Source organism: Lissotriton vulgaris, unplaced genomic scaffold (assembly GCF_964263255.1).
Source record: "Lissotriton vulgaris unplaced genomic scaffold, aLisVul1.2 SCAFFOLD_728, whole genome shotgun sequence".
NCBI classification, from domain to species: domain Eukaryota; kingdom Metazoa; phylum Chordata; class Amphibia; order Caudata; family Salamandridae; genus Lissotriton; species Lissotriton vulgaris.
Genome location: NW_028248620.1, coordinates 915951 through 928450, shown reverse-complemented (window position 1 = coordinate 928450; position 12500 = coordinate 915951).

The window sequence follows — 12500 nt, the reverse complement described above, 5'->3', positions numbered from 1 at the left end:
TCAGTAAAACTGGTGCCTGGAGGCTAGAGGTAGGCCCAAGGCCTTGCAGACCTTTCCCTGTAACTGTAAAGGGGATAAATACACTTTGAGGTGTCAGTAATGTGTTGGTTATTCACACATCCAGCTAGGGGTGACATCTGAAATCTTACCCTGCGCGGAGCTCCATAACCCTGGGTAGAAGGGACAACTTCATCCCCTTGAAGCTTAACACCTCCAAATGTCACAAGATTCATTAAAACTGCTGTTTGGAGGCTGTAGGTAGGCCCAAGGCCTTGCAGACCTTTCCCTGTAACTGTGCAGGGGTTAAATAGACTATGTTGTGTATGTGATTTGTTGGGTTTTCACACGTCTAGGCAGGGGTGATACCTGCAATCTTACCCTGCGCGGAGCTCCATAACCCTGGGTAGAAGGTACAACTTCATCCCCTTGAAGCTTAACACCTCCAAATGTCACAAGATTCATCAAAACTGGTGCCTGGATGCTGGAAGTAGGCCAAAGGCCTTGCAGGCCTTTTCCGGGTACTGCAAAGGAGATAAATAGACTGTGCTGAGTATGTAAAGTGCTTTCTTTTCAAACGTGCAGCTAGGGGTGAAATCTGGAATCTTACCCGGTGCGGAGCTCCATAACTCTGGGTAGAAGGTACAACTTCATCCCCTTGAAGCTTAACACCTCCAAATGTCACAAGATTCATTAAAACTGCTGCCTGGAGGCTGGAGGTAGGCCCAAGGCCTTGCAGACCTTTCCCTGTAACTGTACAGGGGTTAAATAGACTCTGTTGTGTATGTGACTGGTTGGGTTTTCAAACATCTAGGCAGGAGTGATACCTGCAATCTTACCCTGCGCGGAGCTCCATAACACTGGGTAGAAAGTACAACTTCATCCCCTTGAAGCTTAACACCTCCAAATGTCACAAGTATCAGTAAAACTGGTGCCTGGATGCTGGAAGTAGGCCCAAGGCCTTGCAGGCCTTTACCTGTAACTGCAAAGGAGTTCAATACACTTTGCTGAGTATATGAAGTGCTTTGTTTTCAAACCTCCAGCTAGGGGTGTAATCTGGAATCTTACCCTGCGCGGAGCTCCATAACCCTGGGTAGAAGGAACAACTTCATCCCCTTGAAGCTTAACACCTCCAAATGTCACAAGATTCATCAAAACTGGTGCCTGGATGCTGGAAGTAGTCCCAATGCCTTGCAGGACTTTTCCTGTAACTGCAAAGTAGTTAAATACACTTTGCTGAGTATCTGAAGTGCTTTGTTTTCAAACATCCAGCTATGGGTGAAATCTGGAATCTTACCCTGCGCGGAGCTCCATAACCCTGGGTAGAAGGGACAACTTCATCCCCTTGAAGCTTAACACCTCCAAATGTCACAAGATTCATCAAAACTGGTGCCTGGATGCTGGAAGTAGGCCAAAGGCCTTGCAGGCCTTTTCCGGGAACTGCAAAGGTGATAAATAGACTGTGCTGAGTATGTAAAGTGCTTTCTTTTCAAACGTGCAGCTAGGGGTGAAATCTGGAATCTCACCCGGTGCGGAGCTCCATAACCCTGGGTAGAAGGTACAACTTCATCCCCTTGAAGCTTAACACCTCCAAATGTCACAAGATTCATTAAAACTGCTGCCTGGAGGCTGGAGGTAGGCCCAAGGCCTTGCAGACCGTTCCCTGTAACTGTACAAGGGTTAAATAGACTCTGTTGTGCATGTGACTGGTTGGGTTTTCAAACATCTAGGCAGGGGTGATACCTGCAATCTTACCCTGCGCGGAGCTCCATAACACTGGGTAGAAAGTACAACGTCATCCCCTTGAAGCTTAACACCTCCAAATGTCACAAGTATCAGTGAAACTGGTGCCTGGATGCTGGAAGTAGGCCCAAGGCCTTGCAGGCCTTTACCTGTAACTGCAAAGGAGTTCAATACACTTTGCTGAGTATATGAAGTGCTTTGTTTTCAAACCTCCAGCTAGGGGTGTAATCTGGAATCTTACCCTGCGCGGAGCTCCATAACCCTGGGTAGAAGGGACAACTTCATCCCGTTGAAGCTTAACACCTCCAAATGTCACAAGATTCATTAAAACTGCTGCCTGGAGGCTAGAGGTAGGCCCAAGGCCTTGCAGACCTTTCCCTGTAACTGTAAAAGGGGATAAATACACTTTGTGGTGTCAGTAATGTGTTGGTTATTCACACCTCCAGCTAGGGGTGACATCTGAAATCTTACCCTGCGCGGAGCTCCATAACCCTGGGTAGAAGGGACAACTTCATCCCCTTGAAGCTTAACACCTCCAAATGTCACAAGATTCATCAAAACTGGTGCCTGGATGCTGGAAGTAGGCCAAAGGCCTTTTCCGGGTACTGCAAAGGAGATAAATAGACTGTGCTGAGTATGTAAAGTGCTTTCTTTTCAAACGTGCAGCTAGGGGTGAAATCTGGAATCTTACCCGGTACGGAGCTCCATAACTCTGGGTAGAAGGTACAACTTCATCCCCTTGAAGCTTAACACCTCCAAATGTCACAAGATTCATTAAAACTGCTGCCTGGAGGCTGGAGGTAGGCCCAAGGCCTTGCAGACCTTTCCCTGTAACTGTACAGGGGTTAAATAGACTCTGTTGTGTATGTGACTGGTTGGGTTTTCAAACATCTAGGCAGGGGTGATACCTGCAATCTTACCCTGCACGGAGCTCCATAACACTGGGTAGAAAGTACAACTTCATCCCCTTGAAGCTTAACACCTCCAAATGTCACAAGTATCAGTAAAACTGGTGCCTGGATGCTGGAAGTAGGCCCAAGGCCTTGCAGGCCTTCACCTGTAACTGCAAAGGAGTTCAATACACTTTGCTGAGTATATGAAGTGCTTTGTTTTCAAACCTCCAGCTAGGGGTGTAATCTGGAATCTTACCCTGCGCGGAGCTCCATAACCCTGGGTAGAAGGATCAACTTCATCCCCTTGAAGCTTAACACCTCCAAATGTCACAAGATTCATCAAAACTGGTGCCTAGATGCTGGAAGTAGTCCCAATGCCTTGCAGGACTTTTCCTGTAACTGCAAAGTAGTTAAATACACTTTGCTGAGTATGTGAAGTGCTTTGTTTTCAAACATCCAGCTATGGGTGAAATCTGGAATCTTACCCTGCGCGGAGCTCCATAACCCTGGGAAGAAGGTACAACTTCATCCCCTTGAAGCTTAACACCTCCAAATGTCACAAGATTCATTAAAACTGCTGCCTGGAGGCTGGAGGTAGGCCCAAGGCCTTGCAGACCTTTCTCTGTAACTGTAAAGGGGATAAATACACTTTGTGGTGTCAGTAATGTGTTGGTTATTCACACATCCAGCTAGGGGTGACATCTGAAATCTTACCCTGCGCGGAGCTCCATAACCCTTGGTAGAAGGGACAACTTCATCCCCTTGAAGCTTAACACCTCCAAATGTCACAAGATTCATTAAAACTGCTTCCTGGAGGCTGGAGGGAGGCCCAAGGCCTTGCAGACCTTTCCCTGTAACTGTACAGGGGTTAAATACACTTTTGGTGTCTGTAATGTGTTGGTTATTCACACATCCAGCTAGGGGTGACATCTGAAATCTTACCCGGTGCGGAGCTCCATGACCCTGGGTAGAAGGTACAGCTTCATCCCTTTGAAGCTTAACACCTCCAAATGTCACAAGATTCATCAAAACTGGTGCCTGGATGCTGGAAGTAGGCCAAAGGCCTTGCAGGCCTTTTCCTGCAACTGCAAAGGAGATAAATACACTGTGCTGAGTATGTAAAGTGCTTTCTTTTCAAACGTGCAGCTAGGGGTGAAATCTGGAATCTTACCCGGTGCGGAGCTCCATAACTCTGGGTAGAAGGTACAACTTCATCCCCTTGAAGCTTAACACCTCCAAATGTCACAAGATTCATTAAAACTGCTGCCTAGAGGCTGGAGGTAGGCCCAAGGCCTTTTGCAGACCTTTCCCTCTAACTGTAAAGGGGTTAAATAAAGTTTGTGGTGTCTGAGATGTGTTGGTTATTCACACATCCAGGCAGGGGAGATACCTGAAATCTTACCCTGGGCGGAGCTCCGTAAACCTGGGTAGAAGGTGCAACTTCATCCCCATGAAGCTGAACACCTCCAAATGTCTCAAGTATCACAAAAACAGGTGCCTGGAGGATGGAAACAGGCACAAGGCCATGCAGGCCTTTCCTGATACTGTGATGGGGTGAAATACACTATTTTGGGCTTGTGAAGTGTTTTGCTTTAAAACATCCAGCTAGGGGTGAAACTTTAAATCTTACCCAGCGCTGAGCTCCATAACCCTGGGTAGAAGGTGCAACTTCATCCCCTTGAAGTTGAAAACCACCAAATGTCACAGGTATCAGTAAAACTGGTGTTTGGAGGCTGGAAGTAGAGCCAAGACCTTGCAGGCCTTTCCTGATACTGTGAAGGGGTGCAATACACTTTATTGGGCATGTGAAGTGTTTTGCTTTCACACCTCCAGCTTGGGGTTAAACCTGAAATCTTACCCTGCGCGGAGCTCCATAACCGTGGGTAGAAGGTGCGACTTCATCCCCTTGAAGCTGAACACACTCCCAATGTCTCAAGTATCACAAAAACAGGTGCCTGGAGGCTGGAAACAGGCACAAGGCCTTGCAGGCCTTTCCTGATACTGTGATGGGGTGAAATACACTATATTGGGCTTGTGAAGTGTTTTGCTTTAAAACATCCAGCTAGGGGTGAAACTTTGAATCTTACCCTGCGCTGAGCTCCAGAACCCTGGGTAGAAGGTGCGACTTCATCCCCTTGAAGTTGAAAACCACCAAATGTCACAGGTATCAGTAAAACTGGTGTTTGGAGGCTGGAAGTAGGGCCAAGACCTTGCAGGCCTTTCCTGATACTGTGAAGGGGTGAAATACACTTTATTGGGCATGTGAAGTGTTTTGCTTTAACACCTCCAGCCAGGGGTGAAACCTTAAATCTTACCCAGCGCTGAGCTCCATGACCCTGGGTAGACAGTGTGACTTCATCCCTTGTAGCTTAACACCACCAAATGTCAATGGTTTCTGTAAAACTGGTGCCAGGAGGCTGGAAGTAGGACCAGGGCCTTGCAGGCCTTGCTCTGACACTGTAAAGGAGTTAAATACACATTTTCGTGTCTGGTAAGTGTTCTATTTTCACACCTCCAGCCTGGGATGAAACCTCAAATCTTACCCAGCGCTGAGCTCCATAACCCTGGGTAGAAGGTGCGACTTCATCCCCTTGAAGCGTAACACCTCCAAATGTCACAAAATTCATTAACACTGCTGCTTGGAGGCTGGAAGTAGGACCAAGGCCTTGCAGACCTTTCCCTGCAACTGTAAAGGGGTTAAATACACTTTGAGGTGCCTGAGATGTGATGGTTATTCACACATCCAGGCAGGGGGGGGGGAGGGGGGGGGGGGCTACCTGAAATCTGACCCTGTGCGGAGCTCCATAACCCTGGGTAGAAGGTACAACTTCATCCCCTTGAAGCTTAACACCTCCAAATGTCACAAGTATTGGTAAAACTGGTGCCTGGAAGCTGTAAGTAAAGCCCAAGGCCTTGCAGGCCTTTTCCTGGACCTGCAAAGGAGTTAAATACACTTTGCTGAGTTTGTGAAGTGTTTTGTTTCAACACCTCCAGCTAGGGGTGACATCTGAAATCTTACCCTGCGCGGAGCTCCATGACCCTGGGTAGAAGGTACAACTTCATACCCTTTGAAGGTTAACACCTCCAAATGTCACAAGTATCAGTAAAACTGGTGCCTGGATGCTGGAAGTAGGCCCAAGGCCTTGCAGGCCTTTTCCTGGAACTGCAAAGGAGTTAAATACACTTTGTGGTGTCTGTAATGTGTTGGTTATTCACACATCCAGCTAGGGGTGACATCTGAAATCTTACCCTGCGCGGAGCTCCATAACCCTGGGTAGAAGGGACAACTTCATCCCCTTGAAGCTACTCACCTCCAAACGTCACAAGATTCATCAAAACTGGGGCCTGGATGCTGGAAGTAGGCCCAAGGCCTTGCAGGCCTTTTCCTGTAACTGCAAAGTAGTTAAATACACTTTGCTGAGTATGTGAAGTGCTTTGTTTTCAAACGTGCAGCTAGGGGTGAAATCTGGAATCTTACCCTGCGGGGAGCTCCATAACCCTGGGTAGAAGGTGTGACTTCTTCCCCTTAAAGCTTGACACCACCAAATGTCACAGGTATCAGTAAAACTTGTGCCTGGAGGGTGGAAGTAGGCCCAAGGCCTTGCAGGCCTTTCCTGATACTGCGAATGGGTGGAATACACTTTACTGGGCATGTGACGTGTTTTGCTTTAACACCTCCAGCCAGGGGTGAAACCTAAAATCTTACCCTGCGCGGAGCTCCATGACCCTGGGTAGAAGGTACAACTTTATCCCCTTGAAGCTTAACACCTCCAAATGTCACAAGATTCATTAAAACTGGTGCCTGGATGCGGGAAGTAGTCCCAATGCCTTGCAGGACTTTTCCTGTAACTGCAAAGTAGTTAAATACACTTTGCTGAGTGTGTGAAGTGCTTTGTTTTCAAACATCCAGCGATGGGTGAAATCTGGAATCTTACCCTGCGCGGAGCTCCATAACCCTGGGTAGAAGGTACAACTTCATCCCCTTGAAGCTTAACACCTCCAAATGTCACAAGATTCACTAAAACTGCTGCCTGGAGACTAGAGGTAGGCCCAAGGCCTTGCAGACCTTTCCCTGTAACTGTAAATGGGGTTAAATACACTTTGTGGTGTCTGAGATGTGTTGGTTATTCACACATCCAGGCAGGGGTGATACCTGAAATCTTACCCTGCGCGGAGCTCCATAACACTGGGTAGAAAGTACAACTTCATCCCCTTGAAGCTTAACACCTCCAAATGTCACAAGTATCAGTAAAACTGGTGCCTGGATGCTGGAAGTAGGCCCAAGGCCTTGCAGGCCTTCACCTGTAACTGCAAAGGAGTTCAATACACTTTGCTGAGTATATGAAGTGCTTTGTTTTCAAACCTCCAGCTAGGGGTGTAATCTGGAATCTTACCCTGCGCGGAGCTCCATAACCCTGGGTAGAAGGATCAACTTCATCCCCTTGAAGCTTAACACCTCCAAATGTCACAAGATTCATCAAAACTGGTGCCTAGATGCTGGAAGTAGTCCCAATGCCTTGCAGGACTTTTCCTGTAACTGCAAAGTAGTTAAATACATTTTGCTGAGTATGTGAAGTGCTTTGTTTTCAAACATCCAGCTAGGGGTGAAATCTGAAATTTTACCCTGCGCGGAGCTCCATAACCCTGGGTAGAAGGTACAACCTCATCCCCTTGAAGCTTAACACCTCCAAATGTCACAAGATTCATTAAAACTGCTGCCTGGAGGCTAGAGGTAGGCCCAAGGCCTTGCAAACATTTCCCTGTAACTGTAATTGGGGTAAATACACTTTGTGGTGTCAGTAATGTGTTGGTTGTTCACACATCCAGCTAGGGGTGTCATCTGAAATCTAACCCTGCGCGGAGCTCCATAACCCTGGGTAGAAGGGACAACTTCATCCCCTTGAAGCTTAACACCTCCAAATGTCACAAGATTAATTAAAACTGCTGTTTGGAGGCTGTAGGTAGGCCCAAGGCCTTGCAGACCTTTCCCTGTAACTGTGCAGGGGTTAAATAGACTCTGTTGTGTATGTGATTTGTTGGGTTTTCACACGTCTAGGCAGGGGTGATACCTGCAATCTTACCCTGCGCGGAGCTCCATAACCCTGGGTAGAAGGTACAACTTCATCCCCTTGAAGCTTAACACCTCCAAATGTCACAAGATTCATTAAAACTGCTGCCTGGAGGCTAGAGGTAGGCCCAAGGCCTTGCAAACCTTTCCCTGTAACTGTAATTGGGTTAAATACACTTTGTGGTGTCAGTAATGTGTTGGTTGTTCACACATCCAGCTAGGGGTGTCATCTGAAATCTAACCCTGCGCGGAGCTCCATAACCCTGGGTAGAAGGGACAACTTCATCCCCTTGAAGCTTAACACCTCCAAATGTCACAAGATTCATCAAAACTGGTGCCTGGATGCTGGAAGTAGGCCCAAGGCCTTGCAGGCCTTTTCCTGGAACTGCAAAGGAGATAAATACACTTTGCTGAGTATGTGAAGTGCTTTGTTTTCAAACATCCAGCTATGGTTGAAATCTGGAATCTTACCCTGCGGGGAGCTCCATAACCCTGGGTAGAAGGTGTGACTTCTTCCCCTTAAAGCTTGACACCACCAAATGTCACAGGTATCAGTAAAACTTGTGCCTGGAGGGTGGAAGTAGGCCCAAGGCCTTGCAGGCCTTTCCTGATACTGCGAATGGGTGGAATACACTTTACTGGGCATGTGACGTGTTTTGCTTTAACACCTCCAGCCAGGGGTGAAACCTAAAATCTTACCCTGCGCGGAGCTCCATAACCCTGGGTAGAAGGTAGAACTTCATCCCCTTGAAGCTTAACACCTCCAAATGTCACAAGATTCATTAAAACTGCTGCCTGGAGGCAGGAAGTAGGCCCAAGGCCTTGCAGACCTTTCCCTGTAACTGTAAAGGGGTTAAATACACTTTGTGGTGTTTGAGATGTGTTGGTTATTCACACATCCAGCTAGGGGTGACATCTGAACTCTTACCCTGCGCGGAGCTCCATAACCCTGGGTAGAAGGTACAACTTCATCCCCTTGAAGCTTAACACCTCCAAATGTCACAAGTATCAGTAAAACTGGTGCCTGGATGCTGGAAGTAGGCCCAAGGCCTTGCAGGACTACCCCAATACTGTGAAGGGGTCAAATACACTTTATTGGGCATGTGAAGTGTTTTTCTTTAACACCTCCAGCCAGGGGTGAAACTTGAAAACTTACCCTGCACTGAGCTCCATAAGCCTGGGTAGAAGGTGTGACTTCCTCCCCTTGAAGCTTAACACCTCCAAATGTCACAAGATTCATTAAAACTGCTGCCTGAAGGCTGGAGGTAGGCCCAAGGCCTTGCAGACTTTTCCCTGTAACTGTAAGGGGGTTAAATACAGTTTGTGGTGTCTGTAATGTGTTGGTTATTCACACATCCAGCTAGGGGTGACATCTGAAATCTTACCCTGCGCGGAGCTCCATAACCCTGGGTAGAAGGGACAACTTCATCCCCTTGAAGCTAATCACCTCCAAATGTCACAAGATTCATCAAAACTGGTGCCTGGATGCTGGAAGTAGGCCCAAGGCCTTGCAGGCCTTTTCCTGGAACTGCAAAGTAGTTAAATACACTTTGCTGAGTGTGTGAAGTGCTTTGTTTTCAAACATCCAGCGATGGGTGAAATCTGGAATCTTACCCTGCGCGGAGCTCCATAACCCTGGGTAGAAGGTACAACTTCATCCCCTTGAAGCTTAACACCTCCAAATGTCACAAGATTCACTAAAACTGCTGCCTGGAGACTAGAGGTAGGCCCAAGGCCTTGCAGACCTTTCCCTGTAACTGTAAATGGGGTTAAATACACTTTGTGGTGTCTGAGATGTGTTGGTTATTCACACATCCAGGCAGGGGTGATACCTGAAATCTTACCCTGCGCGGAGCTCCATAACCCTGGGTAGAAGGTACAACTTCATCCCCTTGAAGCTTAACACCTCCAAATGTCACAAGTATCAGTAAAACTGGTGCCTGGATGCTGGAAGTAGGCCGAAGGCCTTGCAGGCCTTTTTCTGGAACTGCAAAGGAGTTCAATACACTTTTCTGAGTTTGTGAAGTGTTTTGTTTCAACACCTCCAGCTAGGGGTGACATCTGAAATCTTACCCTGCGCGGAGCTCCATAACCCTGGGTAGAAGGTACAACTTCATTCCCTTGAAGCTTAACACCTCCAAATGTCACAAGATTCATTAAAACTGCTGCCTGGAGGCTGGAGGTAGGCCCAAGGCCTTGGAGACCTTTCCCTGTAACTGTAAAGGGGTTAAATACACTTTGTGGTGTCTGTAATGTGTTGGTTATTCACACATCCAGCTAGGGGTGACATCTGAACTCTTACCCTGCGCGGAGCTCCATAACCCTGGGTAGAAGGTACAACTTTATTCCCTTGAAGATTAACACCTCCAAATGTCACAAGATTCATTAAAACTGCTGCCTGGAGGCAGGCCCAATGCCTTGCAGACCTTTCCCTGTAACTGTAAAGGGGTTAAATACACTTTGTGATGTCTGTAATGTGTTGGTTATTCACACATCCAGCTAGGGGGTGAAATCTGGAATCTTACCCGGTGCGGAGCTCCATAACCCTGGGTAGAAGGGACAACTTCATCCCCTTGAAGCTTAACACCTCCAAATGTCACAAGATTCATCAAAACTGCTGCCTGGAGGCTGTAGGTAGGCCCAAGGCCTTGCAGACCTTTCCCTGTAACTGTGCAGGGGTTAAATAGACTCTGTTGTGTATGTGATTTGTTGGGTTTTCACACGTCTAGGCAGGGGTGATACCTGCAATCTTACCCTGCGCGGAGCTCCATAACCCTGGGTAGAAGGTACAACTTCATCCCCTTGAAGCTTAACACCTCCAAATGTCACAAGATTCATTAAAACTGCTGCCTGGAGGCTAGAGGTAGGCCCAAGGCCTTGCAAACCTTTCCCTGTAACTGTAATTGGGTTAAATACACTTTGTGGTGTCAGTAATGTGTTGGTTGTTCACACATCCAGCTAGTGGTGTCATCTGAAATCTAACCCTGCGCGGAGCTCCATAACCCTGGGTAGAAGGGACAACTTCATCCCCTTGAAGCTTAACACCTCCAAATGTCACAAGATTCATCAAAACTGGTGCCTGGATGCTGGAAGTAGGCCCAAGGCCTTGCAGGCCTTTTCCTGGAACTGCAAAGGAGATAAATACACTTTGCTGAGTATGTGAAGTGCTTTGTTTTCAGACATCCAGCTAGGGGTGAAATCTGGATTCTTACCCTGCGCGGAGCTCCATAACCCTGGGTAGAAGGTACAACTTCATCACCTTGAAGCTTAACACCTCCAAATGTCACAAGATTCATCAAAACTGGTGCCTGGATGCTGGAAGTAGTCCCAATGCCTTGCAGGACTTTTCCTGTAACTGCAAAGTAGTTAAATACACTTTGCTGAGAATGTGAAGTGCTTTGTTTTCAAACATCCAGCTAGGGGTGAAATCTGGAATCTTACCCGGTGCGGAGCTCCATAACTCTGGGTAGAAGGTACAACTTCATACCCATTGAAGGTTAACACCTCCAAATGTCACAAGTATCAGTAAAACTGGTGCCTGGATGCTGGAAGTAGGCCCAAGGCCTTGCAGGCCTTTTCCTAGAACTGCAAAGGAGTTAAATACATTTGCTGAGTATATGAAGTGCTTTGTTTTCAAACCTCCAGCTAGGGGTGTAATCTGGAATCTTACCCTGAACGGAGCTCCATAACCCTGGGTAGAAGGTACAACTTGATACCCTTAAGGCTTAACACCTCCCAATGTCACAAGTATCAGTAAAACTGGTGCCTGGAGGCTGGAAGTTGGGCCAAGGCCTTGCAGGCCTTTTCCTGGAACTGCAAAGGAGTTAAATACTCTTTGCTGAGTATGTAAAGTGCCTTCTTTCCAAAGGTGCAGCTAGGGGGTGAAATCTGGAATCTTACCCGATGCGGAGCTCCATAACCCTGGGTAGAAGGGACAACTTCATCCCCTTGAAGCTTAACACCTCCAAATGTCACAAGATTCATCAAAACTGGTGCCTGGATGCTGGAAGTAGGCCCAAGGCCTTGCAGGCCTTTTCCTGGAACTGCAAAAGAGATAAATACACTGTGCTGAGTATGTAAAATGCTTTCTTTTAAAAGGTGCAGCTAGGGGTGAAATCTGGAATCTTACCCGGTGTGGAGCTCCATAACTCTGGGTAGAAGGTACAACTTCATCCCCTCTTTGAAGCTTAACACCTCCAAATGTCACAAGATTCATTAAAACTGCTTCCTGGAGGCAGGCCCAATTCCTTGCAGACCTTTCCCTGTAACTGTAAAGGGGTTAAATACACTTTGTGGTGTCTGTAATGTGTTGGTTATTCACACATCTAGGCAGGGGTGATACCTGCAATCTTACCCTGCGCGGAGCTCCATAACCCTGGGTAGAAGGTACAACTTTATCCCCTTGAAGCTTAACACCTCCAAATGTCACAAGATTCATTAAAACTGGTGCCTGGATGCGGGAAGTAGTCCCAATGCCTTGCAGGACTTTTCCTGTAACTGCAAAGTAGTTAAATACATTTTGCTGAGTATGTGAAGTGCTTTGTTTTCAAACATCCAGCTAGGGGTGAAATCTGAAATTTTACCCTGCGCGGAGCTCCATAACCCTGGGTAGAAGGTACAACCTCATCCCCTTGAAGCTTAACACCTCCAAATGTCACAAGATTCATTAAAACTGCTGCCTGGAGGCTAGAGGTAGGCCCAAGGCCTTGCAAACATTTCCCTGTAACTGTAATTGGGGTAAATACACTTTGTGGTGTCAGTAATGTGTTGGTTGTTCACACATCCAGCTAGGGGTGTCA